This window comes from Muntiacus reevesi, chromosome 21 (assembly GCF_963930625.1).
Source record: "Muntiacus reevesi chromosome 21, mMunRee1.1, whole genome shotgun sequence".
NCBI lineage: Eukaryota > Metazoa > Chordata > Mammalia > Artiodactyla > Cervidae > Muntiacus > Muntiacus reevesi.
The window spans coordinates 40190462-40206120 of NC_089269.1; positions in this window are offsets into that span (position 1 = coordinate 40190462).

Sequence of the window (15659 nt, forward strand, 5' to 3'; positions counted from 1 at the left end):
ACATACAAACACACACATGCACGCACAAGAGCACACAGATCAAAGAACCATTTTCTTCTCCATTGGCAGTAACTGATTGTGCTTGCATGAGAAACCTGGGGCTCCTAAACAGGCTGTGACCCTAAGAGAATCTGCCACCACAGCAAGGATAGTAACTGATGGTAACTGGGGCTGCTAAATAGGCTGATCCTAAGAAGGATCTGCTACCACAACAGGGATGACAGAGCAAAAGTAGGACCAGCTCTTACATCTTTGGAAATGTTGAACTGCAGAACCAAACTTGGAAGTTTTAGTTGCCCTAATGAGACATATATATATATATATATATATATATATATATATATATATATATATATATGTGTGTGTGTGTGTGTGTGTGTGTGTGTGTGTGTGTGTGTGTGTGTATGTATAATTATATATATATAATCAGCCTTCCCAGGTAGCACAGTGTCTAAGAATCCACCTTTGATCCCTGGGTCAGGGAAATCCCCTGGAGAAGGAAATGGCAACCCACTCCAGTATTCTTGTCTGGGTAGCCCCATGGAGAGAGGCTATAGAGCCTGGCAGGCTATAGTTCAGGGGGTCACAAAAATGTCAGACATGACTCAATGACGCAGTTCAGTTCAGTTCAGTCGCTCAGTCATGTCCAATTCTTTGCGACCCCGTGAATCGCAGCACACGAGGCCTCCCTATCCATCACCAACTCCCGGAGATTACTCAAATTCATGTCTATTGAGTCAGTGATACCATCCAGCCATCTCATCCTCCATCATCCCCTTCTCCTCCTGCCTGGAATCATTCCCAGCAGCAGGGTCTTTTCCAATAAGTCAACTCTTCGCATGAGGTGGCCAAAGTATTGGAGTTTCAGCTTCAGCATCAGTTCTTCCAATGAACACCCAGGACTGATCTCCTTTAGGATGGCCTGGTTGGATCTCCTTGCAGTCCAAGGGAATCTCAAGAGTCTTCTCCAACACCATAGTTCAAAAGCATCAATTCTTCGGCACTCAGCTTTCTTCACAGTTCAACTCTCACATCCACACATGACCACTGGAAAAACCATAGCCTTGACTAGATGGACCTTTGTTGGCAAAGTAATGTCTCTGCTTTTTAATATGCTATCTAGGATGGTCATCGCTTTCTTTCCAAGGAGTAAGCATCTTTTAATTTCATGGCTGCAATCACCATCTGCAGTGATTTTGGAGCCTGAAAAACTAAAGTCAGACACTAACAACAATATATTACTTACCTCCTGAGAAACCTGTATGCAGGTCAGGAAGCAAAAGTTAGAACTGGACATGCAACAACAGACTGGTTCCAAATAGGAAAAGGAGTACGTCAAGGCTATATATTGTCACCCTGCTTATTTAACTTATATGCAGACTACATCATGAGAAACGCTGAGCTGGAAGAAGCACAAGCTGGAATAAAGATTGTTGGTAGAAATATCAATAACTTCAGATATCAGATGACACCACCCTTATGACAGAAAGCAAAGAGGAATTAAAGAACTTCTTGATGAAAGTGAAAGATGAGTGAAAAAGCTGGCTTAAAACTCAACATTCAAAAAATGAAGATCATAGCATCTGGTCCCATAACTTCATGACAATAGATGGAGAAATAATGGAACCAGTGACAGACTTTATTTTCTTGGGCTCCAAAATCACTGCAGATGGTGAGTGCAGCCATGAAATTAAAAGATTCTTGTTCCTTGGAAGAAAAGCTATGACCAAGCTAGACATCATATTAAAAAACAGAGACATTACTCTGCTGACAAATGTCTGTCCTGTCAAAGCTACTGGTTTTTCCAGTAGTCATATATGAATGTGAGAGTTGGACTATAAAGAAATCTGACCACTGAAGAATTGATGCTTTTGAACTGTGGTGCTGGAGTAGACTCTTGAGATTCTCCTGGACATAAAGGATATCAAGCCAGTCAATCCTGAAGGAAATCAGTCCTGTATATTCATTGGAAGGACTGATGCTGAAGCTGAAACTCCAATACTTTGGGCACCTGATGCGAAGAGCTGACTCATATGAAAAGACCCTGATGTTGGGAAAGATTGAGGGCAGGAGGAGAAGGGGACTACGGAGGATGAGATGGCTGGATGGCATCACCGATTCAATTGACGTGGGTTTGTGTGGACTCCGGGAGTTGGTGATGGACGGGGAGGTCTGGCGTGCTGTGGTTCATGTTGTTGCAGAGTCAGACATGACTAAGCGACTGAACTGAACTGAACACTTACAATGCTGTTTGACACACAGCAACATTATCTACATTTTTTTGTTGTTGTTCTTAGTAGTTCACTGCCTGACACTTAAATATGTTGTTGATAAATACCAACTGCTATTATTATTATAATTGTTTTTATATTTGTATTAATATTTTCATTTTTTACTTATCTAGAAAGAATCTCTAACATGGCATGTACCATATAAATCCTAGCATTATGCCCGTGAATATATCTCAGTTGATATTTTAAAATTATGCTTATTCTTCAAACAATATCCAACACAAAGTGCAAAATAATTCTAAAAATAAATCTTTAAGAATTTTTGCCCCAAATATTAAGATAACTGAAAGCTGTCACTGAAACTTGTCACTGTAAAAATGACAAAAGAATTGAATCAATATAATTGTCCATTTATAATGGATTGACTAAATAAATAATGCTACATTCAGCCAGAAAAAAATCAAATAATTATTAAGTAGAAGAGTGCCCCTTCATTGCAGGTGGATTCTTTATCATCTGAGCCACAAGGAAAGCCCTGTTTTAAACATAGACTTTTATTATCAATCATATATGGCAGGACCAGCAAATCAAGAGATGATTGCCTTTTAAAAAATATCTTGTTATAGTCACAGATTCTAAAAGGAGGAGCATGGGGAAGGGGCCAACAGGAAAGACCAGAGTTGGTCAAAGGGAGAGAGAGAGTGAGGAGAAAGCAAGGACATGAGTCTTTACTGCAATTTATTAGGGAAAGAATGGATGAGGCAGAGTAAGGAGGCTTAGGATAGGCTAGTTTTAACAATTTCCACAGATTCTGAGTTATAAGATCTGTCTCCAGTTGCTTGATACCTGGATTTTAAGATGATTAGGGAAAAAGAATAGTGTATGAGCTTGATAAAGGGGATGGTTGGGGGTATGAACTCTGAACTGATTGGTTTGTTTATGAAAAACATACTTGAGACAATTTGTTTGCTATGCTATCCTTAAGGATTTACTAACTCTGGGAGGAGCAATGTCTCTAGGTAGTAAGGCCCTAAGATGTCAAAGCATCAAACACAGGAACTAAAATATAGGGTATCATAAGGGGGCAAAGCAACAGGGCATGGAAAGAAGTCCATAGAATGTTATAATGAACTATTGTGTTAGAACTGGGTTAACCTGCAGCCTATCTGTGGTCGTTCAGCATTTTTCTATTAGGATATCTATTAGGATATTCAGTTCAGTCGCTCAGTCATGTCCGACTCTTTGCGACCCCATGAATCTCAGCACGCCATGCCTCCCTGTCTATCACAAACTCCCAGAGTTTACTCAAACCCATGTCCATTGAGTCGGTGATGACATCCAGCCATCTCATCCTCTGTCATCCCCTTCTCCTCCTGCCCCCAATCCCTCCCAGCATCAGGGTATTTTCCAATAAGTCAACTCTTCGCATGAGGTGGCCAAAGTATTGGAGTTTCAGCTTCAGCATCAGTCCTTCCAATGAACACCAAGGACTGATCTCCTTCAGGATGGACTGGTTGGATCTCCTTGCAGTCTAAGGGACTCTCAAGAGTCTTCTCCAACACCACAGTTCAAAAGCATCAATTTTTCAGCACTCAGTTTTCCTCAGAGTCCACCTCTCACATCCATACATGACCACTGGAAAAACCATAGCCTTGACTAGATGGAACTTTGTTGACAAAGTAATGTCTCTGCTTTTTAATATGCTATCTATGCTCCTTCCAAGGAGTAAGCGTCTTTTAATTTCATGGCTGCAATCACCATCTGCAGTGATTCTGGAGTCCCAAAAAATAAAGTCTGACACTGCTTCCACTGTTTCCCCATCTATTTCCCATGAAGTGATAGGACAAGATACGGACTTGCAAAATAGGGATAAAAAGCATTTCATTCAGTTCAATTTAAAAAAAAAAAACTTTTCCCACCGAGACTGACTTTTCCTGTTTATCCTATAGATCTTACCTTAGTTGAAGAGCATTAAAGGCAAGCTACATGCCTCATTTCCTTACTAATTGATGTTATGAGACTCAAAGGTACAGAGAACTCACTTTAGTTTCCTTTACATATGCAACTGCTAAGCGGTGCTAAACAAACCTTGCTGGTACTGACATACATGAATATCATAATTTTACACATTATGAAGGATTTTTCCTATTGACTACCTTAGAGTGGCTTGTGAGCTATCTTATAGAAACTATTAATTTTTTTCTACAAATTAGGCATGTTGTCATTCCAAATCTTTATTAAATGCGATAGGAGAAGGGGGCGACAGAGAATGAGATGATTGAATGGAATCACCAACTCATTGGATATGAGTTTGAGCAAACTGAGGGAGATAGTGAAGGACATGGAAGCTTGGCATGCTGTACTTCATGGGATTGCAAAGAATCAGACATGACTCAGAGACAGGACAACAACAAAGAGGCAATGTATTCTAGTTGATGTCTTATTCTCTACATAGGAAGTGAAAATTCCAATAGCTATGGTAAAGAGAGAGGGAGAATCTCTGAGTCTTAAAGCTATGACAGTATTTTATAGTAAAAGAAAAATGAACAATCTACATGTCAATCAAGTTTTTCATCACCACACAAGTGAGTGAAATAAAGACCATACATGTCAAGTGACCATGTACCCAGTTATCAATGGGAAAAAAAAAAATCTATTACAACCCAAGACAGCATTATATATTTTCTATTTTTCTAAATATCTTCCACATTCTCACTTTATCATGTAGCAAGCATGAAGAAGAGTCTCAGAATCAGATGTGTTTTAGCTTATAGAACACAAAATATTGATATGGACATTCACAGGGTACCTCCTTGACTGCCTTAACTCTGTCACTTATTCTTACATACAGAAATCATATGGGTGGACAATGCCCTTTTTGGACTTTGTTTCTTTGCCTGGAGCAGGCAATACATCTTCTATGATGAAGATAGAAAGGCCCAGGAAATGTATACAACATTTCTCTTCATTGGCCAATTATAGCTTGAATAACCAGTAAGAACAGATTTTGATGGGAGCTATGAGAATGAGGCATAGAGTGCACATATCCTAAATGTCACTAGAATCAATACAACATGAGCTGAGCAAATAAGGTCCATATGGAAAGGAAAAATAACTGAAAACCCTGCAGCAGCAAAGTAATTTTAGGACACAATCATCTAAGGCCATTAAATTCAGTCTCCACCTGTGCTGCAGATCAAAGAGGTCTATAATTGCCGAAAGGACTCTCTGTGAGCCTGTTTTGAGGAGGTGAAAGACAATGGATTGTGTCCAATAGAGTTGTTTACAAGCTAGTTGTAAAAGTCATGGATGTGAGATCTGATGAATAAGTGGGCGGGCAGGAACAACATTCCTTCAGTTAGGATTCCAAAAAGAGCATTTTCTGTCTAAGTCCCCTTTGTTTGGGACAGATTATAAAGCTGTGCTCCCACTCAATTACCTGTTGTGGGCCTTACCTCAGCTGCCAGACTGCATCTCCTTTCCTGGCTTCTACAGAAAAACTGAAAATGCTGTTTTTCTTCCTTTTGTTATGCCTTGGCTCACTGAGAACTCTCCTGGCAATAGCCCAAGGGCACACATATGCCCTGGCACAGGAATGCCAAGTTTCTTCCTAAATGTCTTTCTCTGGGTGTCTTTACCTTGTTACAGTATGTGCAATAGAGTTTTAGCACACATTTCCACAAATATACTGTTCCAATCCAGAGGGGGTGATTCTTCTCATTGGATTAAGACTCTGTCTCTTAATTGTTTTTGACCAAAGAGTTCATTTGAGTTTAATTTCTATTATTGTGTTCTGTATACATAGAGCGAATACTTTTGCTATGTGTTGCATAGTATCATAAGTAGGAATTATTCTATGATAAGTTATTTGAGTTAATCATATCTGGAAGGAGAGGGGACAAGAGCAAAGCTAAAGCTGTGATTGGTAAAGAAGTATCAGTCATTTAAGTTAGCCAGGAAGGGAGATGTTTGGGAATTTTTTGTGCGTGTGGTGATAGGCGTGTTTAGATGCTTTACTACTTAGTACCTCAATATTTACCTAAAATGTTATCTTTCTAGGAAAAGTTCAACTCAGTGTTAGACTAGTGAGGCTACCTACAGGCAGCTCTATCAGGGCAGCTCACAAACTCCATTCTTCTGGTAACAGTGCCTGATTCAGTCATGAGCACGGAAAGAAATCTGGATCAATCAGAGCATGCAAAGATGGGAGGAGGATATTTCTTAGTCCCTGGAATCACATACTCCTGGTGAGCTGTGGCCTATATTATCACCTCATCGAAAAAGACTGTCTGAGAAAGAAACCAAATTATCAGAACCATGAGAGGGGACAGGTATGACTAAGAGACAGACCTGAACCACTGGATCCATCTGTGCCTGAAAGAAATGTTAATATTGTTCCTTCAACTTTAGCTACATAAGGCAATAAGACATCTTTTCCCCTCCCTTAACCTAGTTTCCATTGAGTTTCAGTCATTGCAATGGAAATAACGATAAGCAAATTCTAATATAATTATTTATTTTTCTATATAGGAAAATGCACACATTCCTATTGGGAACATTTTTGTTTTTTTCTTTTTTCCCCTCTAACTCTGATCAATCAGTTTGGGAGGATTTCAGCCACTATGGGCAGCTATAGAAACATAATTTTTTCATGAGATTTTCATGCGAGCATTCTTTAAAAGCTGACTGAAAATTCTGGCACTGCAAAAGGCTGTTTTAAGGGACTATTTTATTCACATTGTAGAACATGCAATGCTGTATGCACTTTAAATTCAGGATTGAATAACTTTAATGATAAGTAATCATTTATATCAAAACATGTTTATATCAAAACATTTTAGTGGGAATGTATAGCTTCATAAATACTTATTTCTGATTACAATTTTGATTTTCTTACCTGCATTTCTCAACAAATAATTTTATTTTCAATTGTAATGACAGTTTGAAAAACTACTTTGATTATTTTCAACTGGTGAAAACATATAGAAAATGATGTCAATGAAACCCTGGCTTTCTAATATGAAACACTGCAAACTTTTAAGTCTGATCATCAGTTATTTCAAAGCTTCTTGCTGGCTTTGTTAGTAGCTGGAAAATTCAATGAGGGTGCATTATGAGAAAGGTATAGGAAGCCTTCCTCTTAGCCTCCTGTCTGCTTAGCCTTATCTGGGTGATCCAGATGCTCTCATCCTTATGCTCTATTTCCTGAGCTAGTAATTAACTGAATTGTATATCCCAGTGGTTTTTTAATTTAATTACAAATGCCATAGCATTGATAACTTTTAACTGGAGAACTAAAGACTAAATGATACCCATGCTTTTTCTTTATGATATCTCCATCTTTCTTCATTACCACACACAAAGAGCTCATGCAGAGTTCTAAGAAATTGTTTCTACCACTGAATTTCAAGTTTCTCAATTCTAAAACATTCAAAATGATATGCTTATCTTTGCCAAGTCTCAGGAAATATTGTACCCCTATGCTCTTTTGAGGAATGTGTTAGCTGATTGGAAAATCTTCAGCAAGATGGCAGTTGGTGAACATTGAAGGTATTTATCTATATAGAGCATTAAGAATAAATCAAAGTATTACAAAATAAAATGCAAATTTATATTTCCAAATTTCAATAAAATGAAAGAAAATAGATGATATTGCAAATTATTTAATAGGCTGCTAAAGAAAATAAAATTTTAGATGGAGTTACAGAACAAAAACAATTTGAAAATATGCTTGTATTTAATGTACCAAATCATAAAATGTTTTTTACCTTCTTTAGGACTACACCACAATAAAATGTAAGGTATGTAGGGTTGTAGCTTCTTATTAGTATGTTCTCTAATATGCTACAGTAGATGGTGGACATGCTTAAAGATTTATGACTTGAATGCTAATCAAGATGCTTGCTTATTCCTTTGTCTTAAGTTTCTACAAAATCAAATGTACTAGATAAATTGATGAACGTAACTTAAAATTGTAGCACTACCTGATTTGTTCCAAATGTGTAATATCCATACCTCTGTATATATCTCTGTAGATCTATTCAGCTAAGATTCTTCTGGCTATTGGATATGATTGAGTTGCCCTTTCCAGTAATAAGTGCTTTGAAAAACATAATTAAAGGTGACCTAAGGGGAAAATTCTTTTAGTTCTCATGAGTTTATTATTCCAAATAATTTTAGCTTTTCAAGAAAACAATCTCATAAGCACCATATATCCAGCTCCAACCCTAATTCTAACCTATAAGCTATTAAAAATCATTTTAGTCGTTATTAGTAAAAGCAGTCTCAAACACAATCTTTCCACCACTCATTTGGCTGCTTAAGGATGGACTAGGGGTTTGGGATACTTCCTTACCAAGAGATAGAGAAGCCACAAAGCCTGTGTTGGGCTTATTATCTTGTGCAGGAGTATGTTTCACTGCTTCAAGCTCAGTTAGTATCCTTTTGTTCTGCTTAAGTGTGTGATCTCATGTCACCATGCCAACCCACTGCTGTGTCTGTCCTTCATGGAAAGATTCTCAATCCTTTTGCTATGGCACAAGAGTTTATTACACAGGTAAATGCCCTGCCAGGAGAGACCCAGAAGAAACCAGTTAACCACTGTTAACCATTGTTTCATCAGGACTTGATGGTATTATGTTTTCCTTGCCAACTTTGATGACAGGATACAATGAGCAGAAGTGTTTGGATTTCTGTTTCCGGAGGTTGGCATAGTGATGAACTTTACTGTCCTCCATGTGGTTGGAATCCTCCCCTGAGAGTGATAACATGGACTTGATGTTCTGCTCAATGTTTTCCCACCCCCCCCCATTGATTTGGTATACAGAGCCTCATAAAAGTTGTTCAGTTACTTGTTGTATATTCAGAATTACTCTGTGGGCCAGGAAGGGCTTCCCATGTGGCTTAGTGGTAAAGGATCTGCCTGTGCCAAGGCAAGAGACAGAGGAGACGTGAGTTTGATCCATGAGTCCTGAAGATCCTCTGGAGTGGGAAACGGCAACCCACTCCAGTATTTTTGTCTGGGAAATTCTGTGGACAGAGGAGTCTGGCGGGCTTTGGTCCACTGGGTTACAAAGTGTCGGACATGATTTAGTGACTAAACATGCACACCCATGCTGTGGGCCAGGCATCATACTAAAAGTTAGGGATAACACCACTCTTATCCCTAATATGACCTTTGGTCTCTGGGAGATTCTATTCTGTTTAAAAGATAGACAGAAAACATTTCTAATTTTTTAAACAATTCTAATTTTTTAAACAGAGTCTCTTGTGATGCAAGTTCAATAGGGTAATCTTTTTCCTTTAACTCCTTTTTTTTTCCATGAGAACAAACTGGCAACTTTGATAGCAGAAATGCCTAAATTCAGTGACCTAGGACCTTAGGTGTTTTGGGAGCACAGTTTTCACACTTGCAGTTTTATTTTTAAAACATTTTTTAAAAATCTAAGCTATAGAGTCTGTTGATAAATTTTATATACTATTAAATTTCATAAGTGCCTGATTTACTTGTTTTATATTATTGAATGCTAATTTTTACTACATCTCTTACAAGATTAACTGATTAGACTCATTCTTATAAGTGTTCAGACCATAAGAAAGAATCTAATAAAATGCACGTGTGGCACTACCAATGGCATTTCCCAAAGATGAGCTCTGATTCCTGTGTGCATTGTTCACACTGGAAGAAGGAGAAGCATTTCTACAAGGTGTGTGCTACAACGCCTGAGATCTTGTCATGTTATCCTGTAATTATGGGTTTGTCTGTATTTATGCCTTATTTTCCTATCTCTTAAGGCCATCTTGAATCTATTAAAGGATATCTAGGAAAGAAATAAGCTGATGGGCTTGTTATTAAAAGATTTTTGTATTAAAAAAGAAACTGTATCTATTATATTAGGTTGGCCCAAAAGTTACAGAAAAACCTAAACCAATATTTTGGCCACCCAATAGTTCTACAGTGTATGGTGATATTATAGCAATGAGTTTTATAGTAAAATCTTTTCTGGAATTGGCATTCTCATTTCTAAACACCAAGATTCTGGCACAAATTAAAAATAACAACATGCTCTTTTCTTTTTCTAAATTATTTATTTTAATTGGAGGCTGATTACTTTATAAAATATTGTGGTGAGTTTTGCCATACATTGACATGAATCAACCATGGGTGTACATGTGTCCCCCCAGCCTGAACCCCCCTCTTACCTCCCTATCATCCCTCAGCATTTTAATGATAAATGGACATAGAAAATAACATGACTTATCTCTTAGAAACATAAAGTAATGACATAATGTCTGGACATTATATATTCTATGCCGCATATATCCTGATCCTATTCCAAAATAAATATTATTTTTTTTCTTTTTTCTTTTAAATTGTAAATTAGTTTATTTATTTTAATTGGAGGATATTACTTTACAATATTGTAGTGGTTTTTGCTAAACGTCAACATGAATCAGCCATGGGTACACATGTGTTCCCCATCCAGAACCCCCTCCCACCTCCCGTCACATCCCATCCCCCAGGGTCATCACAGTGCACCAGCCCTGAACACCCTGTCTCATGCATTGAACCTGGACCAGCGATCTGCTTCACATATGATAATATACACATTTGAACGCTACCTTCTCAAATCATCCCACCCTTGCCTTCTCCCACAGAGTCCAAGAGATTGTTCTTTACATCTATGTCTCTTGCTGTCTCGCAATATAGGGTCATCATTACCATTTTTCTAAATTCCACATATATATGTGTTAGTATACTGTATTGGTGTTTTTCTTTCTGACTTATTTCACTCTGTATAATAGGCTCCAGTTTCATTCACCTCATTAGAACTGATTCAAATACATTATTTTTAATGGTTAAGTAATATTCCATTGTGCATGTGTACCACAACTTTCTTATCCATTCATCTGCCAATGGACATCTACGTTGCTTCCATGTCCTGGGTATCGTAAACAGTACTGCGATGAACATTGGGGTACATGTGTCTCCTTCAATTCTGGTTTCCTTGGTGTGTATGCACAGCAGTGGGATTGCTGGGTCATATGGCAGTTCTATTCTGAGTACAGTTTTTAATGTAAGAGAGAGGAAAACTGACTTTTAATTTTGTTTAATTTTGCAAACTGTATTGTGTGAGTGTTGACTGTAAGTACAATGTACAGAATATTGAATTTATTCACTCTTCTTGACTGTAACACTGTGTCACTTGATTAGTAACATCCCAGGGACAACCTTTTGAATCAAAGCACTCCCTACACCATTCAAATGGTTTACTTCAGGATAATTATTGGAGAAGAGACAATCTTGCTATTCAAATGTAATGAGCCAGATGTTTTTCTGTATCATCTTTCTTTACTTTGTATGAGCTCCCAGTACTTTGTGGCTTTCTCCCACAAATATTGGGGATTGAGTCACTTCTCATACACCTAGTGTACACCCATTGGGCAAATAATTAGAATTACAGAAAATTTACACATCAGTCAAGGGCAAGTTGAACAAGGGAGTGCAGGTTATCACTCAGAAGCTTATTTAATGAATGAAAATGCTAAAGCATTCTTGACTGTACAAGTGCAAGAAATTTGACCTAACATTAACCGAAATCCTGCTTCTTATAAGCATTTTTCATTATTTGTGTAGTTCCCATAGTTTAAAAAAATACGTAATGCAAAGTAACTGCAATCCTTATCATGTCTAGAATAAGTCATACGAGAGGTTGAATTACATAGTGTGCTGAGGGCTGAAGGTCTAACTTGCTGATAAATTGTCTTTTAGTGGTATCTCATTCTCACTTTTGCCTGAAGCTTGCTGTGCTTAATGACCTAGTTAGATGTGTTCTCACCTCCGATAAATGAAGGATCAGTTTTATAGGTTTCAAGATGAAAAAGTTTATTACTACTTTCTCACCTTCTCCATAACTGTTAAGCTGGTTCTTCTAGGCCTCTGAATGTGACCTTGCATGGGTACACATTCTTTGTGATTGTAATGTTGTCACTTTCCTAGCATGTGTGGAATGTGCTATCAAAAGAGAGCGTGGGTGCTCTGAGGACCTGACGTGGCTTTTCCTGGGACCATGTAATTATCTGGCTCCACGTTTCAGTTTTAGTTTCTGTCTTGGCTTTTTTTCTTTTTCTAAAATGGGAGCTCAAAGGAGAACAGAGCACACCCTTTCTAATTTAGATCAACTTTAACACCCTCTCATTAGCTGAAGATTATTCTTCTTTGACATTTTGATCTAAACATTAACAATCTGGAGACTCTGGGGAAAAGTGCACTTCTAAACTCATTCAAAGTATAAGAATAATTCATTTCCTTAAATCTGAAGTTTTGATTTCCTTGTGGACTGTGATCCAGGTAAAGTTTTCAGTTTCTAGAGGCCACTTACATTACTTCATATCTTCAAAGCAGGAAGACCCACACATTCTTCTCACAATTTCAACCTGTCTGACTTTCTCTTCGTCTAAAAGTCAGAGAAACTTTCTTCTTTCAAGGGTCCCTGTTATTACACTAAGCCCACCTAGATTCCATGCAAAACAGCATAAGCACTGAAGCTCATTGTATCAGGGGACTCAGTGGAACAAAAATGTACCTGTCAATGTAGGAGACGTGGGTTTGACCCTGGGTTGGTAAGATCACTTGAAGAAGGAAATGGCCAACTCACTCCCATATTCTTACCAAGGAAGCCGCATTTACAGAGAAGCCTGGCGGGCTACATTTCCAGTTCAGTTCAGTTCAGTGGTTCAGTCTTATCCGACTTCTTGTGACGCCATGAACCACAGCACGCCAGGCCTCTCTGTCCATCTCCAACTGCGGAGGTCTATCCAAACCCACGTCCACTGAGTCAGTGATGCCATCCAACTATCTAATCCTCTGTCGCCCACTTCTCCTTCTGCCCTCAATCATTCCCAGTATCAGGGTCTTTTCAAATGAGTCAGCTCTTCGCATCAGGTGGCCAAAGAACTGAAGTTTCAGCTTCAACATCAGTCCTTCCGATGAACACCGATGACTGATCTTCTTTAGGATGGACTGGTTGATCTCTTCACAGTCCAAGGGACTCTCACAACACCACAGTTCAAAAGCAGCAATTATTCTGTACTCAGCTTTCTTTATAGTTCAACTCTCACATCCATACATGACCACTGGAAAAACAATAGCCTTGACAAGATGAACCACTGTTGACAAAGTAATGTCTTTGCTTTTTAATAGACTATTTAGGTTGGTCATAACTTTCCTTCCAAGGAGTAAGTGTCTTCTAATTCCATGGCTGCAATCACCATCTGCAGTGATTTTGGAGCCCAAAATAAAGGCAATCACTGTTTCCCCACCTATTGCCATGAAGTCATGGGACCAATTGCCATGATCTTTCTGAGTGTTGAGCTTTAAGCCAACTTTTTCACTCTCCTCATTCACTTTCATCAACAGGCTCTTTAATTCTTCTTCACTTTCTGCCATAAGGGTGGTGTCATCTCCATTTCTGAGGTTATTGATATTTCTCCTGGCAATCTTGATTCCAGCTTATGATTCCTCCAGCCCACATTAAATGTATATAACGTTTCTCATGTCATACTCTACATATAAGTTAAATAAGCAAGGTGACAATATACAGCCTTGACGGACTCCTTTTCTTATTTGGAACCAGTCTGTTGTTCCATGTACAGTTCTAATTGATGCTTCCTGACCTGCATACAGGTTTCTCAAGAGGCAGGTCAGGTGATCTGGTATTTCCATCTCTTTCAGAATTTTCCAGAGTTCATTGTGATCCACACAGTCAGAGGTTTTGGCATAATCAATAAAGCAGAAATAGAGGTTTTTCTGGAACTCCCTTGCTTTTTTGATTATCTAGTGGATGCTGGCAATTTGATCACTGGTTCCTCTGCCTTTTATAAAAACAGCTTCAACATCTGGGAGTGCACAGTTCATGTATTACTGAAGCCTTGTTTAGAGAATTTTGTGCATTACTTTACTATTATGTGAGATGATTGCATTTTGCGGTAGTTTGAGCATTCTTTGGCATTGCCTTTCTATGGAATTGGAATGGAAAGTGACCTTTTCCAGTTCTGTGGCCACTAAGGAGTTTTCTAGTTTTGCTGACATATTCTGTACAGCACAATCACAGCATCATCTTTTAGTATTTGAAATGGTTCAGCTGGAATTCCATCACCTCTACTAGCTTTGTTCATAGTGATGCTTCCTAAGGCCCACTTGACTTCACCTTCCAAGATGTCTGGCTCTAGGTGAGTGAGAGTGATCACACCATCGTGATTATCTGGGTCACGAAGATCCTTTTTGGACAGCTCTTCTGTGTATTCTTGCCACCTCTTAATATCTTCTGCTTCTGTTAGGTCCATACAATTTCTGTCCTTTGTTGAGCACATCTTTGCCTGAAATGTTCCCTTGGTATCACTAATTTTCTTGAAGAGATATCTAGTCTTTTCCATTCTATTGCTTTCCTCTATTTCTTTGCATTGATCATTGAGGAAGGCTTTCTAATCTCTCCTTGCTATGCTTTGGAACTCTGCATTCAAATGGGTATATCTTACATTTTCTCCTTTGCTTTTCGCTTCTCTTCTTTTCACAGCTATTTGCAAGGCCTCCTCAGACAGCCATTTTTCTTTTTTGCATTTCCTTTTCTTGGGGATGTTCTTGATTCCTTTTGCCTGTACTATGTCACAAACACCCATCCATAGTTCATCAAGCACTCTGCCTATCAGATGTAGTCCCTTAAATCTATTTCTCACTTCCACTGTATAATCATAAGAGATTTGATTCAAGTCATACGTGAATGGTCTCTTGGTTTTCCCCACTTTCTTCAATTTAAGTCTGAATTTGGCAATAAGGAGTTCATGAGCTGAGCCACAGTCAGCTCCTGGTCTTATTTTTTTCTGACTATATAGAGTTTCTCCATCTCTGGCTGCAAATAATATAATCAATCTGATTTCGGAATTGACCATCTGGTTATGTCAATGTGTACAGTCTTCTCTTGTGTTGTTGGAAGAGTGTGTTTGCTATGATGACTGTGTTCTCTTGGCAAAACTCTGTTAGCCTCTGCCCTGCTTCATTCTGTACTCCAAGACCAAATTTGTCTGTTACTCCAGGTGTTTCTTGATTTCCTACTTTTGCATTCTAGCTCCCTATAATGAAAAGAACATCTTTTTTTGAGTGTTAGTTCTAAAACACTTTGTAGGTCTTCAAAAAACCATTCAGCTTCACATTCTTCAGCGTTCCTGGTCAGGGCATAGATATTGAATGGTTTACCTTGGAAATGAACAAAGCTCATTCTGCCATTTTTGAGATTGCATCCGAGTACTGCATTTCGTAGTCTTTTGTTGACCATGATGGCTACTCCATTTCTTCTATGGGATTCTTGCCCACAGTAGTAGATATAATGGTCATCTGAGTTAAATTCACCCATTCCAGTCCATCTTAGTTTG